Here is a 15,715-nt window from a genome sequence, read left to right as displayed (position 1 = left end):
ATTCCTCCAGTCATTCTTCAGCACATATTAAAAAAACCTAATAGGAGGATCCCCTGAGGCTCAGAGTTTTTAATTTGGCCAATCCTGCTGCCTTAATGTCTGTAAGTGCAGCCAATGTTCAGGCCCAGTGCCTGTCATGTGGTCTCACCCACCCCTCCTCTCCCTATGCTGCCTTTTCAGAAGACAGGGGAAAAAATATCTCCAGTTCATGTAAGGTCTGCAGCTTTCAGAGATGCACAGTCTCCAGCAGCAGACCTTGGTGTTTCCAATTATTTCTCTGCGTTTTACATCCAGGAATGCGTGTGCAATGGCACCTGGGCAAGAAACCCTGCAATATAATGTAAGTAGCCTCTAAAATATATCTTTTGTAATTAATATTTCTATGTACAGTATATATTGCCATAGTCTTCTTATTTGCTGATGGTATTATGAAAGGAGTTAACTAAATCACAGTGACTTCTACTATAAAAGTGTATTACCCAGCTAGACTCATTACATCAATGAAGCAGACATTAATGCAATATTTGATATTTAACGCCTGTGCTTCCAGGTGGGCCTATAATACCAAATCAGTCTATGTCACCATTGGATTTACTCATCTGCAAAATAATGGTACCCCACTTTGATCTCTATTAATTCCTATTGTGCGCTAAGCAGGGTGCTGTTACCTGCAGTGTGGCAAGTCTCTACATTGCTGCCTTTTATAGTTGTGAGTTTAACTACAAAACATCGGTAGCACATCATAGTGTATTCTAGGTAACAAGGATGACAAAAGAAAATATCCCCCAAGTTTTACACTTCAGAAATTGTAATTGTGTTGGTCCTGACGGAGACTAAACAAAAGGGGGCAAAAGCCATTCTTTCTCTGTATACTGTATATTTGCACAGGATGGCTGATTTGTCTGCATACTTCTTGCAAACTGTCCTTTCCCATTGTTCGTTTAGTATGAAAGTCTTCCTGCATTTCTCCTGAAGATTAAATTGCAGGCTACACTCTCAATTAAGCACCAGAACTGCATGTAATAAGTGTTACAGTACTGTATCTCATACATGAATGGAAAGTCAGCCTGCACTCAGATAACTGTCAGTTAAATGAAGTGCAGCGTCATCTTTTTTTTAAAAACCAACAGTATTGTGTAAAATAATTTTGCTTATGGGCTTCACAGAGCAGAATAATAAAATGGAGCTTCCAATATCTTTTCAGTTGACTATATGATTATGTTTAGAATGTTTTATATTATTAGAAGGTTTCATTTCAATTCACATAAATAGGAAACACATGGTTAACTGGCTTTCGAAGTTTCTAATTTCATAAATATTTACAAAGTTAATTGAACAGATGTTTTAAAATTGGCAAAACTAAGATGATTTATGACAAAAAATGTGTTAGGCACACTCTTTATATGTCTTTATCTATGTGCTCCCGATCTAGCAGAGTCTCAGTAACAGGTAAAGGTTGGAGTTTTGGGCCTCTGGTGACCGAATAGTTAATTGCTCACTCTTTCTAGATTTGGCTGCGGCTTCCAGACTACATACCTATTGTACAGTATGTGACTTAGTCACTATCACTCACTAGACAATAGCAATGCCTTTCTAGTATCTACTTCATGTTATTGTTGGGGAAAACATCCTGGGAAAATCTAAATCTAAAAGCAATATTTAGATTGAAGTCTTTGTTGTAGTGTTTTAAAATATTAAGTATAGTTTTCTTTTACCTTAGAGACGGTCTCAGAGCCATCTCTTGAGAATATGATGTAACATAGGGAGTGGTTAGGATGAGCAATAATTGTAAGGTTCAGAGACCAGAATAAAATGAAGTAATAGGAGGAGCTACGTAAAGTAATAAGGAAACTTGCACTGAGTTGTTGTATAGAGATCTGTCCCTGCCAGAGTTTTTTTTGTTGATTAATAAAATTATAATATTATGAACCTTGACAAATAGGTTTTCTTCATGAAGTAATTATTTGTAATGATGTATGCTTCAGAAAGAGAATAAGTATTTAATTCCATACATCACTGCTCCGTCCTCTCTTTCTTTGTCTGTTTAGTGTTCCTGTTTGCCATCCCCCACCCCCTTCCATCACCCACTATGTTGGAGACACCTGAATGCCGACAGTGTGATCTGCAGAGGTTCAGACTGTCTGGAATTCAGCCATGTACCCAGACTTAATTTTCTGCCACAAAGCAGACAGCACTTTGTATATTCCTGGCTGTGAATCATTGTGAACTCTTTGTATGGGGAAAATAGGGTTAAAGATTCTAATCATCTTGACAGTTTTCCTGTTCTCCAACATCAATATACACAACTGTTTGCAGCAATCACTTCTTTTTTTGATTCTTTGTCATTTTTTTCTAAATATATCCACCATAGCCAATTATTTACTAACTTTGCATTGCTTGTTGTGGGAATACACTGTTATTTTTATGTGTGGTACATTTGTACAACTTTATAATTCCAGGTGCTATCGGCTGTGTTCGATAATAAACTTGTTAGATATTACAATATGCATTTTGTGCATGAAGGAAAAACTGTTATTTTGACACAACAATCAAATAAAAATTATTTGACCCAAGTATAATGTTTTTGTTTTCTTTATGCAAGTACGGTGAGATTATATTGTACACTTTAGTCAATTTTTATTTTCAGAAATTGTATGTGGCTACATTGATTAGCATACATAATTATATACATTGTTTTATTCTTAGGCTCCATTACCCCATAACTAATCGGGCCCTTACATCTGCGACTGATTGCCGCAATTCCCAGATCCCCTGATGCCTGAGTCGGGGCATTGGGAATATCCAACATGTTGGATTTTCCTAATTTGCCTATCCTGACCAAAAAATCATTGGCCTCGACGAGTCTGGGAATTTTAACATGCAGAATTTCTACGAATCCGATTGGCGGATGGGCTCAGCATTGGGAGATCGGGTAATTGCGATATTGGTGTATGGCCCACATTAACTATATTGTAAAGTGCACTATATCAAAATAGTACCATCAGGGTGCAGGGAATACAACTCTAAACAAATAATACCCTACCAGCTGCTGGCTAGAATTGCTTAAAAGTGTCATTTTAAATGCACAATCCTTTCATCCCCTGTCTATTGTAAGTTCATCCTTTATCAGATGATTACATCCACTGAGTTATACAGACTCTGAAAATTATAGCAGCTTGAGGACACAGCAAAGCAGAACAGAGCCAAATGACTTTCTTACTGCTGTGATCTCAGTACCTTATTCCTGTAGGGTAGAATTTAGTATACAGACAGATATGGAGGGGATTTTGAAACAAAATATAGCAATGATAAGTGAATATGTATAGAACACCCAATGTTTTAACAATGGTTAATTGTTTGATCATGTTGATTGAATAATTCTTCTACCCAGGAATGTAACCTTCATGAAGATACCTTAATACCGCAAAAGCCATATAGCACCTGCATATCCACCATACACTATAGCAGCAATTCTTAAGGATACAGTCCTACAAATCAGTTACTAAATTGCAGCCGATCTGTGATGCAATATATAGTTTGTATAAACCTTTGTATTGTGTAGCCATGCTTTAAACCACACGGTTACGTTCCTCACATCTAATTGACTATTGTACAATTTAATATTTTTATAAATCAAAATTAGGCGTATTTTTAAATCAAAGTTAAAGAGTAATATTTATGCTGAAACTGTCGTGCCATTGTTTGTTTGTATTTTAATCCTGTATTCACATTCCTGCATTTTATTTCTGTTAGTGTTGTATGTTTCAATACAGTGAAAAGACTTTATTAAATATTAACTTATTTTTTTCATTAACTAGTCTGCAAAAAAATTAAGCATAACAGTAAGACATGGACAGTGTGTAGAAACACAGATGAGTTAAATTGCTGAAAAATTTCATGTACAGTATACGGATAAAGCTGTTTCTGAGAAGTGTGCAGTTCTGGCAGTACAACCCTTTGAGGTCCGCTCTTGCCTCGCCATTTTGCACTGTATTTATATACTACCATTTTTGTGAAATTTGTATTATATGAATGGGATGATGACCTTTTCATTCTGCTCTGTGGTGTGCTTGAGGAAGGAACACATAGGCCAAATATTGTTTAAAGAAATGTGAGAAATGACGTGTCACTCCCACTGGACACCATAATTTGTTGTATTGAGCAAGGTCCTGTCAGTGTCCTATTGCCAATGCCTTTGCTGCACACCTTTGGCACTATTTGGGTCTCGCGAAAGTAAGATAGGTCCTGCGCAGTACTGTAACTGTAAATGCAGTCTGCTGATTGCATGTGCACTGTGCTTCATAATACATAACATCTCTTTTCATTGTGTATGAAATAATTTATATTTGACTCTTGCAGATATGAAATAGTTTCATATTATTTTACCGACATTTGTATATTCAACTGTGTTGCCAGTTAGAGTAAAACTATGTTGCTCTCAGCATAATCCATGTTTTTTCAGCCTGTAGTAAATGTACTTGTAAAGGAACTTAAGATCCTGTCTGACTGTATTAATGGTCCATACTTGCCTTCTCTCCCGAAATGGCCAGCAGCCTCACGAAAATCGAATGGCGCTCCCGGCTTCCAGGGAGAGTGGGCAAGTCTCATGACTGGCGCCCTCCGACAGCACCACCCGCCGGTTTCCGCTCCCTCCCCCCACCAGCGGGGCCGTGATGACGCGATCAAGTAGTCAGATTATCGGCATGCCTGTATAAACCCAAACATTGAATGGGCCTACAGCAATCTGGAGCATTTGTACATACATTTCAGATAGGTACAGGGCCATTTGTTCATATGTGAGTCTTGGTAATCAGAAAAGGTGGATTTTGTTGCATAGTCAGTTGTTGCACCAGGCCATACCGATAGCGGTGCAACAAGTGCCACCGCCCAAGGCTGCCAGTTAATATTAATGCCTGGGAGACCCTAGGAAGGGAAGGGGGTGGGGGTCACAGCCCAGCTTGCACCTGCACATAGTGTCAGAATTCTGCATTGTTGCTGCATGTTATTTTATTTGTTACTTCTAGAGCTTGAATAACATACATATACTGTAACATTCATCTTTGTACTGTATGATTATATATGAGATGATACTAAGCAATAAGATTTTGGGAGCACTTTTCTGAGAAACTTCTGTACATTTCTGTGATGCACATATTGAGTGATAGGAGGAGTTAACTGAATGTGTTTCAGGCCCCTAAGCAGTGGAGCGCCTGAGAAAATAATAGAGAGCTTGTTCGTTTGGTGTATTACGTGCATAAAATGAATTCGGTAAAGTTTATTTGCAGTGGGCCATAAAAGATTAAAATGAAATCTTTCTGCTGGCTCAGCAGTCCTGCTCCCCGCTGTCTGTGTGAGGGAGACTTACTCTTTTATTCCACACAGCTTTTTTCTCTTTCTGCCTCACTGGTGCAAGTGAAAACAAACATTTTGGCACTTTCGATGACTATTTATTTGTATTTTTCATTTTTACATTAGAGCCCATTAACTTTAATTCAGTATTCTTCGCCCATGTGAACTTTACATGCTGCACACAATGGCTGTACGCGTCTGCTGCTGATGCTACTGCATTAAATGACAGTTAAACTGTACTGTCCGTTCAAAAACCAACAGTTCTGGCCAGCAAACCATTGTTTCTTCTATTAAGGATCAGTCTAGTTTTGTGTTAGAATTATTACATGTTCTGTCTCATCTGACTGTAAAGTCTTGACCCGAAAAGTAAGGAGAGGCTCTTACAGGCATATTTATTAATATTATTAATATATTATTATTATTATGGGTGTTTTGACACCCTTTTCGCATTATTTTAGTTTCGCCTAAATTTACTAAATTTGCTAAATTCTCCCTCCAAGCCCTAATTATCATTTTTTTTTAACTAAGCAGATCGCATTTCCCATAGTTATAATGGGAAATGTGATCTGCTCAGATTTACTAATATTGTTGTAAAAGAATAACGGGGGAAGCCTTGTGATAACACCACCTGGAGATGGTGTTATTAGGTCTTTCCCCCATTTCACCGACTCCTGCTCTGACAGGCAGAGCTGAGCTGGGAGCTGGTGCCTGTGATCAGCCTCGTGTGTCTATATAGACCACAAGTTGATTACAGTAGAATAAATAACCCAGTGATCAGGTGATCAGCTGACCGGAGTCACAGAGGAGCTCACTGGATCACGATCACATTGCAGGTAAGTGTTAGCTTGCAGGGTAGAGGAGTCACAAAAGGGGGAATGGTCACTGGGGGAAGGTAGCAGAGGCGTATGCACAGTCATACTCTCAGGGTATTTTTTATGAAAAATACCCTGAGAAGTGCGGGGGAGAGATTCACAGGGACAGAGCTTTCTCGCAAGATCTGTCCCTGCATGTGATATTTTATATATCCTTGTGATGTATCACAATATCGCATTGCGATTTGGGGCAAATTTATCAAATCCCATCCACATCTGAAATGCGGATTGTGGTAAATATGCCCCTTAAAGAAGTACAGAGATAGACAGGTGCATTTGGTATTATTTGAATTTGCATGCTACTATTTAGTTGTTCTACATAAGATCTCCATTTTTAAGCTGTAGCTATAAGGGCATATATTGTCAATCCTTAAAATCCAGTTACGGGTGACAAAATGTGTGGATCTAGTTTAACCACAGGGCTATTTAATAATGTTAGCATTGCCTCACTGACAATTAACATTCCTTAGCACGCTATTCTGTGACGATTTGAAATGTGGATTTGTTTTGTGTTCTGCTTATCAATCCGGTGCTGCTCTGAGAGCAAACATAGGCTACTGATAGGTTACAAGATAGCAATAACTATCAGGCACAAGCTCCAAACAGCTTCATTTGACTGCAGCAGCCTTCGTTGGTTTGCCTAATGCAGATTAGATCTCTGATATATCTGTATGATTTTTAGGGAAAGTGACTTTAATAAATAGGCCTCTTAGTTCTCAGACCAGGCGGCTGGATCACATTGGGCAGAAAGAGTCCAGTCAGCTGATGACATCACACATGACTGCAGTCATCACACAACTGGATTTGCATCTAATCTCTTATGGCCATAGGCAGTTGTTTCGGGCCACTTATTAATTTGTGAGTAGATAGGTCTAATATAATCAAATTCATCTTCTAAGTTAGAGCATATGAGTAAGTATATGAGCAGCATTACACATTCACTAAAGTAATCTCACTTTTCCTTCCTGCATGTCTAAGTAACTTTACTAGGATAAGGTTAGCTTTCTCCATTATAGCATCAAGCAATTTGCCATAAACATCTAACAAGGTATAACAGATATGTATGACAAGTAATCCTGGTTAGTTAGGTGTGGTGAGAATCACCTACAAATGTTATACTATAGTAAACTTTACAAAGCATATAAATTCTAAGAATGCTTGTGTGAGATAAATGTTTAAGATATGTTCTCATAAACTTTGCATCAGTTACACTATTTTCTGCTTCAAATGACGTCTGCCAATGACAGCTTATGTCTTATTCACATGAGAGAGCTTGGTTCAATAACATCTTTCTTCCTGAACTTATTATACATTCAGGCACATTAAATCCACACCACATTTTCAATTCTAATTGGACTTGTGTGGAGGGTAGGAGAAGGAAAATAAAAGAGTTCTTTGTAGGCCGTCTGCCCCCAGTCAATCTTCCCTTTGTCTTTTTTTTTTGTTATGTCCCTGGTTTAACCGAAATCATTGAAGAATTAGAAAGTAAAAAAGAAAAACCAAGCATATTCAATGTTGAAATAAGAAAAAACATAAAAAGGGGGCTTCTTAATATTACTGTATAAAAGGCTACTTGACAATGCCTTATTGTGTGTTGATAAAACAACTAATTCATAGCTTGGGGAGTGTCGGAAAGTCCACCAACACGTTTCACTGTATTACTGTTGTACTTCAAAATGGAACTGTTCCAGCAGAAAATCGAATAGTAAAAACATATATATAAAAAATCATCAGTGTTCAACACTTAGAAAATGTACATATTCTTTTATTTTGTCTTATTGTACTATCTATTGAGACTGATTTTGTATTTTGATGCATTTCTTTGCTTCATTTTGAGTTGTGAATGATTTTCATTTCCCACTGTAATCAGTTACACTTTTAAGAACCACTTTTCCAGAGCATCCTATATTTTGACCCATTTTAGATAATCAAAACTACTTATGTGATTATACCTAATGCAAGTGTTATTTTATACATAGACCACTGTATAGACAGCATCATTTGTCCAGTGGGGGGTAGGACAAACATGTACATTGAAAAGGTATCTTTCGTTATTGCATAAAATATTTTCACAGTTTGATACATTTTCTTTTGTGAACACTCCAATCCATATTGAATATGGATGTAAACTTTGGTTTATGGGATATTGCTCAGCTAATTACATGTACTAGTTCTCATTCTACTGGATATATAGGAAAAAGATCAGACAATATTGTGGAAAATATTAAGGCAGTGGCTGTTGGACTGGGGTTATTTGAGGCCAGACTTTTTTTCTCATCTCCTTTTTCTCTTTCAAGCTTCACATCTAATCCACACTAAAATGCACATGGATCTCTTGTCACAATTTTTTATCATGGGGTTTTGCATGTGGTGGCCAGACTTGCCTTTTTTTTTATCAAGGATACATCTGAATGAAATCTGTATCTTGAGCGCTATGAAGGAAGACTTGCAGACTTTATATATTTCCAATGGTGATGTCATCCATGCAATGTGTAAATTGTTAAATCCACTCATAACTCATTTTTGGATCTGGGTGGATGTAGGAGACATGAAATAAAATACTAAATGTGAGCTTGATGTAGCTGGTGATTCTGTGATTATACTGATATGTAATATGTCCACCAAACGTCCCACCAAGATGATATTCTCTCATGATTGTGTGCTCCCGCTTGGTTTTGTAAAAGCCTCCCAGGCCATGTGAACTTCCCATTCATGCAAATCAGCTTTACATGGCATAGGGGCTACAGCAGAAATTCTTACTGAGAATGGTGCTGGTTTTACTGCTCAGATTGTTAACTGCATTGGCCGACCTGCCACATCCATCAAGCAAAGTTAAGTCATCTCTATTTTATTTTGGGTCACATAATTCCACAAAAAACTTTTTTTTTTACTTGAAATGAGACTCTAATTCATTTTGTATGATTGCATATCCTTTTTGAAATTATGTTGAATATTCTGTAACATAACAACAAAAAAATATAAAGCATAATTCAATAACAGAGGAAAGCAAAGAGAGTTTTGATTTACAGTATATGGATTTCTCTTCTGTACTAGAGACTGTGAAAGTAATATATAAAAGAATATATAATCTATAACAAAGTAAAGAAAAATCAGGCCACAAAATACCATTTGTTCTTTGCTACCTTCATACACCTCCTCACTTCCACTCCTACCTTACTGTGCTTACATCCACTGCCCACTGCGCCACCATGCATTCCTTCCTCATTGGAAAGAACTTCAGTTTACGCTTATGCTCTCTTGTCATAGACTTCCCACTCCAGCATGACACCTCTCCCCGGTTACACCACTAGATTTGCTTCCTTTTTGTGGATGAGGTGCTTGCACTTCTGTCTTTTCTTCCCTTGACCCCATACCACATCTTCTTCTCTGCTTGCTTACTCTCTGCTTAACTCAACACCTACTAGCACCTCACTTACCTTTTTAACCCCTTCCTCTCCACTGTTACTTTTTGCTCATTCTTGAAAACACTCTAGTCTAGTGATCTTCAAAAAAACTCTTCTTACGCCCAATCTCTCTTCCTACCCCCCACTTTAATTCAAAATTACTTGAGCATCTGCTTCAGTGATTGCAATCTGTTTTTCTTTTCCTACATTCTGCAGATTCTGCTCTTACCAGAATTCACAAATATTATTCTATCCACCAAATCCTCCCTGCTGCTCATTCTCCTGAAACTTTTTCCACTTTTGATATTGTTGACCATCCTCCCCTCCTGCACACCCAGCACTCCATTGGCCATCATTCTTTCCTGGTTCAGTACCTACCACCCAACTGCTACTTTTCTGTTTCTACTTGTGACTCATCCTCAAACTTTCTCTACCTGTGTAAGTTCCCAAATGATCCATACTTGGCCCTCTTCTTATAGTACACTGTCTCCCTTTGGCAAACTAATCGATTGTTTCCAGGACCAGTGGACCCCCAAATCTACCTCTCTTCCCCTATATTGTACTTCTGTCATCTTTTCATGGATGTCTCAAACATTATCTAAATCTAAACTTGTCGACTGCTAAACTCAGTCTTTGCTCCTGCTATACTTTTCTCATCCCTTCTGACTCACTGTGAACAGCGACATGTTCTTGTCTCTTCCTTTTGGCTACTGCCTGGGTTTCATACTCAACGTCATTCATTTCCTTCACCACCCACATACAATCCTTCACCCAATCCTGTTTTGACCTTCGCAACTTTGCTAGAATTAAACCTTCTTTCACTCTTGAAGCAACCAAATATGTAATCAATTTTCTTATCATTTCTCAATTTCATTACTGCAACCATTTTCTATCCTGCCTCACTTACCAAACTCACCTTTCTCCAATCACTTTACTGTGATATAACATGATTGACTGTGCTCTCTACCCTATGCTTCTGCCTCCCATCTCTGTTAATACCTATACTTACTCCCCATCTTGTAGAAAATCAAATTCACCCCCTCCTTCCCCCTCATACATCTTCAAACTCCTCTTACTCCATGCCCCCTCCTGCCTACTCATCTCAGCCAACTAATGCAGTCTCAGATGTACATCGATAACCACATATTGCTTCCACCTCAAAGCACTTCTGTGCCATTCCCCTTACATTTGGAACTCTCTCCCTCAGCCTCCATTTCTTAAGAACATCCCTAAAACCTGACCTATTCAGGTCTGTCATCCTGCCGACTCTCACATCCTTCCTCTGTCACACTCCTTGTGTCATCCTTGCTACATCCCATATAGATTGCAATTTCATGGAAGAGTGACCCTCCTTCAGTTACCACCTTACTCACATATATGTCCTCCACCCCCAACCTCCTTCTTTTTACCTACAGCCCCTATTATAGACCCTGAATGTATTGTATTATGTTCTCATCCCTCCAACTCTAATGCTGTACTAATTGCTATGCTTCCAGTATGTAATGTCTTTGCATGTTTTTCTTTGTGTCTGTTTATGCTGCAGATATTGTGGTACCTGTAATAATAATAATAATAATAATAATAATAATAATACTGATTTGGTTGAACGTTTATTGGTAATTTTTACCAAATTAGCTTAGCATTCTGCTATGTGTGGCCACAACATCCTTGAACTAGAACTGGTCTGATCTAATTTTGCGTCTTTGAGTGGAAAATGTGGTCAGCCAATCACTTTTATTGCATAGTGGCCACCAATCTATGTATTTCATTGACAACTCCAAACAATTTCTTTGGAAATGTCACTGTTTGTCAAAATAAATCAACTACACAAGACATTTGCATTCATGTCATCTTCTTGAAGAGAAGTATTTAAAATGCACAAAAGTATACTTATAATCCAAATTAGTCATGATGGGAATTGCCATGCTTCTAGGTCCTCAGACACCAAATCGCGGTTGACTTGCTTAGATATACCAATTCAGCAGCAAAATGTTCATGGAAACTTTTTTTAAATTGTTAGCAATTGTGACAGTTGAGCATGTGTGTGGTTATTTGCTGATCCAGGGGTAAAGGGGAATGCCAAGAGGGCAAATGCACATTTGTGATCTCCCACCAGATGCCTGGACAGCTACAATGCACTGTGTGAGGTTTGATAAAAAAAACAGATAAAAAACTATTTTGGTGTATTCCACAGATCTAATGGGTTTACCTATCGTACATCTTTATACAATTACTAGTATTCTCAGAAACCAGATAAACTATGTTGGTGTATTCCACAGACCTTAATGAGTTTACCTGTCATACATCTTTTTAATATTACTGGTATTCCCAGAAAATGGATAATAAACCATTTTGGGGTATTCCACAGACCTAATGTGTATACCTATTATACATCTTTATAAGATTACTTGTATTCTCTACTGTCTCCCCCTTTTTTTTCATTTCCCTTATCCTTCCTCCTTTCCTCCCTTCTCACCTTGATTTTCCCCTTTTCTTCCAGTCTCCCAATTCTCACTCCTTTTCTCATGTCTCCCCCTGTTCTTCCCCCTTTCCTCACATCTCCCCATGTTCTTTGGGAGGTGGCAGTTTGCAGGACAACTGGTGGGAAGAGGGAATGCAGGAGGTGTTGATTTGTGGAACCTCTGTCGCAGGGCTGGGGGTGTCTATTCTCAGTGGGAGGTGCGGATTTGTGTGACCTTCAGTGGGGTGCATGGTGGTTCAGGAGGTGACAATTCACAGGACCTCCAGCGTGGAAATGGTGCAGGAGGTGCCGATTCATGGTGGAGGGTGACATGTGTGATTGAAGGCCCCTTTTCTCTGTGTCTCTAGTAGGAAAACCCTCTTGTGGGTTGAATAATTTTTTATTTTATTATGTTTATTTGCTTAATCACTGTGGTTTGGTTGTGGTCTATGCCATTATATTAAGGTGTTTCTATTAGGGCAGGAAAATCTACTGCTGTTAAATTATATTAATGAAGCTACTACTGTATATCACAGTGCTGGTATTAATACAAAACTGCACCAGGATCGAACCCTAAAGTTCGATGTTTCTGCCACATCGATCTTCGATGCCTATGCCTACACCAAGGTGAAGTAACATGACCATATCATGAATGAACTTAAAACAGTGATTAATAGATGCAGCTCTACATAGCACAAAATGTGAACAGAAAATTGTACTTTAAGTGAACTGTGAACAGTATAACTTGATAAGTTGTTTTAAATACCACATGTGCATTTAATATGATTATAATGCGATGATCCTGTTAACAGGTGTCATGGAATAAACAGTGCATCCAGAGTTTGTCGTTCCACTGACTTGGAAGTGATGGACTATTTAAAATGTATAGATTAGCTATGGGATCTCTTATCTGAAAACCCAGAATGTATCCAGAAGGAATAAGAGTAAATAATTGCTGCACATAATCCCTTAGTGGTTCCTTCTAGAAGATCTGAGGAGCACTGTTAATCAGATTAACAGGTAAAGGCATGCATAAGGTAAATGTAATCTTCAACATAGTGTTCTGAAATACAGAAAAAAATGCTTGCAATCTAGATTTACTATACTATTGATGGCCATTGTAGCAGTTTACTGTTCTATAATTAAACCATGTTTGCATTGTAGTCTGGCACTGTTCTCACTAACTGGTCACCTGGGTAGAATATGTTGTTGCTTAGATTTGATACAGAAGCCATCATCAATCAGACAGATGAGCTGAGGCAGCAGCTGATATGCAGGATTCACTGTTTCAAGGGGAGAATAAACTAAATTAGTCATTAATTTACCTTTGCATGCAAATAGGTCACACAGTCACTTTATAGGAACAAGGACTACAAGCATTTCAGACTTGTGCTTTGGATCCTATTTTAGCTACCAGAAGTGTTAAGTGCTTGGGCTAGTGCATTATGGGTAACACCCTAGTGAAAGAAGGGATAGACAAGGAATAAGGTAACACCCTGCAGGGATTCTGTCTGACAAAGAAAGGCCTGTTTATTCTATGTTTTAATGCCTAAGCTTGACCCCTGACCTTCTTGTCTTTGTGTAGCCAGGTGCAAGTTTCAGTGGAGGATCATGCACTATTAACTGCCTAGTTTCCAGAAAGTACTACACTGATTTTAAAATATTGGATTTTTTTTCTTTTTATAGAGACCTGTACCCCTTAATTAGGTCTTAATTGTGTTGGAACATGCACAAACTTCTGGCTCTACTTGTTGCCCTATTTTTTTTAATGTTTAAAGATGCCAGCATGTTGTCAGAAGTGTTTTGGCCCCAGTTTTTTATTATTAATAAAATAATAATAAATAATAATAATAATTATTATTGTATTATTATTATTATTATTATTATTATTATTATTATTATTATTATTATTATTATTATGCTACAAATAAGCATTTACCCTAAGCCTGAGTTCCAACTAGGGCCGTTCCTACTGCCTGGCCAAGATAACACTCACTAGTGGCGCTGGTTAAGTATCCGACTCAGCCATCCACAAACTGTAATTCCTGGGACAACAGATGCCTGATAACAGTGAAGGCTCTCTGCAGTGTACATCAGCCTTACCTTTTGGTTTGGGCTTCTGGAGCCTCCATGATGTTGTGGCAGAGAAGTGCAGCATGCATGACCGTTGTGATGCAGAGGGGTAGAAGTTTTTCTTGTTCCTCTAGATATGTGCTGCTTTCAGTTGTCAGTCATGATAACATGCAAATAAAGATTCTTCTTTTTCTACGTGACTTACATGATGTAGTTTTCATTGGACAACAAAGTAACCATGGAAACTATTTTCACTATGAAATATAATCCAAATCTGGCCCTGATTCAGAGACAGACGCTCTGACAGAGCGCTCGCTCTGAATCAGGGCCGGCCCCCTTACTTTTTTGAGCTGCCTCTTGGCCGCTCGCATAGCTGTGTGAGCGGACAAAATGATGGTGGCGATGGTCAAGACCATCGCGACTATCGGGCTTGCGACGAGACTCTTGCGGTAGGGTCTCGCTGCTGCAAGCCCTGGAGTGTTTTTGGTTCTATCAGAGCCAAAAGCACTCCCACTGACATCACTAGTGATGTCAGTGGGGCCGGCCCCAGACAGTAGGCGTTCCCATGGGAACGCCTCCATCTGGGCAGCCACGCCCCCGACACGCCCAACAAAGGGGGCGTGCTGTCAATCACCATCGGCAGCACGCCCCCTTTGGTGCGAGATCCATAATGACGGCTTGGCCGTCGTTATTCGGGTCTCGCGCATGCACACGACGGAGCCGCCTCCGTCGTGCGCATGCGCACTTGGGCAACATCAACCCGCTTACGAGCACGAGCGCTGCGCGCTCGCGAGCGGGTCTGAATCAGGCCCTCTGTTTGTTCAAAAGCTCCAAACGGTTCTCTGTATAATTGACAGTACACCACAGATCGAACTTCAATTAGAATTTTCTGGATGAATTGGCCTTTTGCCTTTCAAAATAATGTTTTTAAATGTTTTTATTTGAAAATATTTTTTAAATAACATTTTCGAATAATAAAATATTTTAATGTGAGCAGCAAACACTAATCATGGACAATATTAGCAAGAGAAAAGTAAACAATTGATCAAGTTTAGTTCAAAGAAACTGGGCACATGTGCAAACCTGGTGGAACAAGACAAGACATGTTAATCATTTAATAAGGCTTAAATGATCAAAATTTGTTAATTTCTGTTAAAATTTTTAACAGATTCTTTAAAATTTAAACATTGAAATAGCAGCTCGTTTGAGCATCTACAATCCTCATATTTATTGAATGGTAATAACTGTGGGCTTGATTTTAAATTAGGAGTAAAGCAAAAAAGAGCAAGCAACTTTGTACCTGGACAAGCCATGTTGATCAAGATGCACAGTTACTTGCTCTTTTTGCTTTGCTACAAGCTTAAAATCAGGCCCTGTGTCCTCAATCTCTTCTCTTTGTTAAAAGATCTTTATTCTCAGTCAAATTCATTTCTCTGGTCCCAGATGACTACTCTTTACCATATTGTGGGTGAGATGTACCAACAGCAAAATGTGTTCAAATCTCCAAAAACGAAAGTTTTCGGAGGTTTGACCGCATTCCCCATTTGTATCAAGCT

General features: G+C 38.6%; 1 long non-coding RNA gene across 1 annotated transcript in view; it reads left to right on the top strand.

The window, feature by feature from the left end:
• Positions 1–288: 288 nt before the first annotated feature.
• Positions 289–15,715, top strand: part of LOC148522359 (uncharacterized) — a 100,633-nt gene continuing 85,206 nt past the window's right edge. The window contains exon 1 of the long non-coding RNA XR_015878752.1: positions 289–340. This is a non-coding gene — a long non-coding RNA (uncharacterized LOC148522359). The remainder of the gene's footprint in view (positions 341–15,715) is intronic.

This window comes from Taudactylus pleione, unplaced genomic scaffold (genome assembly GCF_031769625.1).
Source record: "Taudactylus pleione unplaced genomic scaffold, aTauple2 ptg000146l, whole genome shotgun sequence".
Taxonomy (NCBI): Eukaryota; Metazoa; Chordata; class Amphibia; order Anura; family Myobatrachidae; genus Taudactylus; species Taudactylus pleione.
Note: the sequence above shows the minus strand (reverse complement) of the source record. Positions and strands in the feature narration are given on the sequence as shown.